The sequence below is a fragment of the Calliphora vicina genome, chromosome 1, assembly GCF_958450345.1.
Source record: "Calliphora vicina chromosome 1, idCalVici1.1, whole genome shotgun sequence".
Lineage (NCBI taxonomy): Eukaryota > Metazoa > Arthropoda > Insecta > Diptera > Calliphoridae > Calliphora > Calliphora vicina.
This window is the reverse complement of record NC_088780.1, coordinates 123563343-123569342: the sequence shown is the minus strand read 5'-3', so window position 1 is coordinate 123569342 and position 6000 is coordinate 123563343.

Sequence of the window (6000 nt, the reverse complement as noted above, 5' to 3'; positions counted from 1 at the left end):
ATTCATTTCACATTCGGCATATTGTCCCTGTGAACAAAACGATCAATTTTTGTTTGTATTTCAACAATAGGATCAACTCCACTCGCTCCTCGAAAATAAAGTGTTTGCTAGTCAATTGTTTTGTAGATTGTTCTGTATTTCTGATGAAAATTTAATGGTGGCCTTTGTTATCGAATGTTTTTTAACATTATCAATACTTGAAACGTTAACTTTAACGTTACTTTTTGTTTTTTTTAACAATGAAATATTAAAAAACCTTCATCAAAAATTCATTCTTTACTTGTTTAAAAAAATTTAAATTATTCGAATAATTCGATTTATTCGTACAAGTTAAAATCCCTTATTCGAATTATTCGTTTTATTCGAACAAGAGAAAAATCGAATAATTTGAATACCCCCTAATAAACACAGAGTGGCCATTTAAATTGTTTTAAACTTTTATTTGTAATTAATAGAATCCGGTTTATTTAAATGAAATAAACCACCGTTTTTAAAAGGTAAACTTTTTTGTTTGCTTATTTTTTATTTGTTTGTGGATATATTAAAACTTTCCCTGGTTTTTATTATTATTATTCTAACTACTTATGTGTTTTCTAGCACAAACATACTTACATTTTCCTATATATATGTAAGTATATATTTACTTGTCTATGTATATGTAAATAGAGTGTTTATTTAATACTGTAAAAGTCAGTAAAATACTCAATTTAATTTGTAATTTACAAGGGTTTTTAGGCAGAACATAATATAAAAAAAAACTGGGACAAAAACATTTTATTTTATACTTAAAATGATGAGAAATAAATATTGGCAATAATTGTATTTGATGAGTTAAATAGTTTATTGTGCCGTTTTTCTATAGCGAACGAGTACTTTGAGTGGAAATTTTACATGTGTTTTGTTATTGTAACAAAAACAAAATACATGTAAAACGTCCACTCAAAACGCTCATTCGCTATAGAAAAACAGCACATATATTTTTAGTTTTTGGCAAATCATTTTTTGTAATTTCCCAGCTAAAAAATATATTACAGTAGAATTAAGTATACTAAAGATACGGTCACACATGTCAAAAAAAGTGCACGAAAAATGTATTTTTTGGAATCAAATTGTAACAAAATTTATTTGGCGGAATCTTAGCTATATTGTTGCCATATAAAGTTAAGCCGTATCACAAAGTCTGAATTAGCTGTTAACCAAAAACTGATGACACCTTTTTTAGAGGCCCCACTGATTTTCAGAAACTTTGGGGGCCCATAAAAAAAATCGGTCACCAAAATGGACAAACTGAGTATAGGCTTTTACTACCCTTTGGTAGTAGAGTCGAACCTATACTGTAATGATCTTGTGTTTTTCCAAAAGTCTTCATTTGTTGCATAGTGTTATCGACCGATCGCCATGAAATTAGGTCGTGTGATTTATGTCTATATGGAAGTTATATCTGTTGAATTGTATCTTTATACCTGCAGTTTTAAGAGATTTATCCTCGTTAAAGTGATTTTTGGAAGCGGACCATTATATGGGAGCTATGACAAATTATGGACCGATCATCATAAAATTAGGTGACATTAATTCGGAATATATATAACTTATTTGGAGCAAAATTTGTGTAGATACCTATATAAATTAGTCATTTACTACCGATAAAGTCCAATTTCGGGAGAACATTTATATGGGCTCTAGGTGAAATAATGGACCTATTTCAGCCAGTTTCAATAGGCTTCGTCCTGTATGTACCCAATTTTATCGCAATATCTTCAAAATTGCGACTTGTACTTTGCGCCAGTCATATGAACAGGTAAAATAAAAATAGCTAAAAATTTAAGAGTAATTTCATTCAAATGAAAAAAAAACAGGTCAACAATATATATATAGGCTTAAAGAGGACACTTTGGCCTTTCTGCTGCTAATAAAATCTGTTTAACCCCTTTTGACTTCTATTCCACTGAAATTAAAATTTGACTAAAATGTAGTACCTGATAAAAATTTTAATAAGACAGCTGGTGTAAACGATATAAAATATTTGACTTTAACAGCATGCCACGCCCACAATTGACAATATTTTTATCTAATTTTTTGGTTACCTTAGTTTCAATGTGTTTATTATTGAACGGCATTAAAATTTTTGAAATCGGAGTTAACAAAAAGTTGGACTTTTGGCCGATGAAATTAAGTTGTGAGCCAAAGTCGTTGGTGTTCATATCTTCCAATTCAGGATAAAAGAAGTAGGTAATCATTGACCTATAGCACTCGACGGTCATTGCCTGGTCAACGTCATTCTTAAAGAAATATAGACCGATGACGCCGCCAGTCTAAAATCCACACAAATCTTGACATTGTTGATTGGTATCGTCCCAAATTCGACAAACCCATTGATCCAGAAATGGGACTCTTCGTTAAATGGACAAAGTGCGTGGAGCGTTGATAAAACCATTTTATTACTACATATGTAACATCAACAATATGGCCACTATCAACCGTCAAAGTTCGGAAGTCCCTATATTTTATTTAGTGATTACTAGGGTATTCGAATTATTCGATTTTTTCTAGTTCGAATAAAACGAATAATTCTAATAAGATATTTTAACTTGTTCGAATAATTCGATCACACGTTTAAAATTAATTGAATTATTCGAATAATTTAAATTTTTTTAAAAAAGTAAAGAATGAAGTTTTGATGTCGATTTTTCAATATTTTATTGTTAAAGAAAAACAAAAAATAACGTTAAAGTTAAAGTTAACAATTCAAGTACTGATAATGTTAAAAAACATTCGAAAACAAAGTCCATCATTACATTTTCAACAGAAATATTCTGATCAGATTAACTCCCGAACAATCTACAAAAAAATTGACTTGCAAACCCTTTAGTTTCCGTTTTGGAGCTATGCTTTATACAATATAAACGTATTAAGAACTTTTTTATGTCGTTCTTTAATTCGGGTTTTAAATTGAGTAACTAATTCTTTAGTAAATTAATTATTCACTATTTCTAAATTATTTATAACAAATTGTATTATTTATCAAGCTCTATCAACGTTGCCGAATCTTTGCTTAATAAAGTGGTCTTGGGGAATTACACAATAAAGGGAATCTGTCCAAAGTTTGAAGTTTGATATCATTGTCAGTGAACGTGGCTAATTTGAAGTCAGGCAGTGCATGATTGACGCATTTACAAATACGCAAAAAGTTTATTACCATGTTAGACCATGTTAGTTCAACGATGTTCAAAATCATGTATAAGACGAACTCCATTCTTTTCTTGCAACAAAACGTAATTTTGCAATATTTTGTGGTTATCATTAGAGTTATTAAATATTTTGCAACACTTACGTACGCGGTTAATAACATCACTTATATACATATATTTCATCTATTTCAATGTAATCATTATAAATGTCATCCTCAATATCACTTTCGACGACCGTTTCAAAATCACATTCTCCATCACATTCAACTCCACTTTAATCTAAGTTAATATTTTGATTATTAATTGCGATTCTTCTAATATTTCGCCAGCTAAATAACAAATATTTTATTCCGTACCTTTTATTTTCATTGGTTCAAGTCCTAAGTTAAAAATTTTGAAAGATTTGTTTTTAGAATTGTAACTTCTTGCAGTAATATTTATATATTTATAGAAGGAGCTATCGGAACACTCATCTACAGTGATCGAAAGTCCCTTTGTCTTTAGTTATTTGTCAAATTTCAGAAACAATAAAATTTTTGTGAGTCATTATTACTTATCTAAATTTGAAATTATGAAAAATTTTAAGCAATTTAATAAAATTAAAAATAATGAACATTTATTCGTTTTATTCGATTATTCTACATAGAATTGTTCGAATTATTCGTTATTCGAAAATGGTTATTTTTAAATTGTTCGAATAATTATTCGTAAGAAATTATTCGATTAATCGAACGATCATTAGTCGAATGAATACCCTAGTGGTTACGTTTTTTAACTAACCAGCAAAAAAAGGGGGGATTATTGATTTTGTCATACCATTTGTAATGTATGCTGGGTCCTATACAATCCTATGACGATCTAGCTATGACTGCCCTTCTGTCTGTTGAAGACACGTTAGGACCTCAAGGGGATTTGATGCTTGAATTTCGAGTCTTTAGATTTTTCCATGTCATTCATTTAAATGTTTGTAGCATATTTATTTCAATGCAAGTATGTATTATTCCCTTGTTAATTTCAATTTCCTTTTACGGTGTGATGACATTTCGCTTTTATATTTTTTTTTTATTTTTCCTTTCTTTATTAAATAGCTTGTTTATGTGTTTTTAAATTGGGTCAAAAGTCTACGAGAAACCTAGATTATAAACACTTATAATTGGTTATTCCTCTTTAGGTTCACCTTTTTAAACAGAAGCGTGAACATACGTTTTTTTTATGAAACTCTAATCTTTTTACAATGCCACAGTTAAAAATACAAGAACGTCTCTGCAGGGAGTACCCTACTTAACTAAATATGTACCTATTAGCAAAGCTATAAATAAGTAATAGTACTTTTAAATGATGTTAAGAAACAACTTTTAGGATTTTGAAGACTAGATCAATGAAATGAACTGATCCTCAGTAAACCCTGGAACTTCTCATTCAATTCCAGTTTGAAATTTATGAAAAATTATATTTTCATGTACGGAATTATAAAGTCCTTGCGGTCATCCTGGCACAATTTTCTTGATTAATTTTTAGTTTCTTTTCAATTGTCAATTAAAGTGACCACAAACAAGAACAGCAGCAGTCACAATAAAGACAACCATTGTGAGCCCTGTTATCAAGCCAATAACTATCAGGGGACAGAAGCAATACGTTTCTCAGTCACACACACTCACTTCCCTATAGCAAAAACCCTTCCTGTCAATATTAAACCCACTGCTTAGCTAATTTTCCTTGTTGAAAGCTGTTTTATTTTCATACATTAAAGTTTATATATTCTAGAAAGTTATAGATAGTGAGAACGATATAATCATGTCCATTTGTCTGTTGAAATCACCTTACAGAAGCCCACAAATATCTTCCATATATGATTGATACATCAATAAATCCTTTATAGTCCAACCTAAGTTGATTTTCAATTTGGACCAGTGTTTATCAACTTATAGCCTCGATTATGTTTCAGTTTATTTTCATATGATCACAGATCTCTTTTACTTATTGACTATTAATAACCTTACAATTATAATTTGGTGTAGATATAATAATTATTTAAACCTAACAATACTTATAAGTAAAATATTATACAAAACTATTTAAAAAATATTGTAAATATGTAAATATTAAACGCATTTGAGTGCCCGATTTTGGGACTATATTTGCAAAAAATGTATTTTATTAACTGTTTGTTTATTTGCAGTTTAAGTTAATAATTTTTTTTGATAAATAAACGAAAAAAAAAAAAAAAAATTAGTGATCACAGATTATTTTTTTTCCAATTTGGAACATTATTTACCGACTAATAACCACGATTATATTTCAGTTAATTTTCATATGAAAAATCGATTTAGGTTTTAAAATATAAGTGATCACCAGGGAAACCGAAAATATGCTCTAAAAAAAGCGTTTTAAGCGCTTTAAATATGCAGTAAAAACTTTAAAATATGCTCTTAAAATTTAAAAAATATGCTCTTAAAAAAACAAACTTTTACATAATTTTTAACCAAAAAAAATTTACTTAAATTTTCAAATAAAAATCGTTGTCTATTGGATCTGAAAACATTTTTATACATAGAAAATGTTCTTTCGACATCAACTAATGTTACAGGAGCAAATTTAAAAGACAATATTTCTTTAACACTTAGAACGGTTAAGTTTGAATTAGAACTAAAATTTGATATTTAGATGGCGCTATTATTAAAATAGTGCTTATTTTTTATTAAAACAAGTAAGAGAGCTATATTCGACTGTGCCAAATCTTATATATCCATCACCAAATTATACTTCAAAATAAAAAATTTAAATATTTTTAGGTGAACAAAATTTTTTCAGT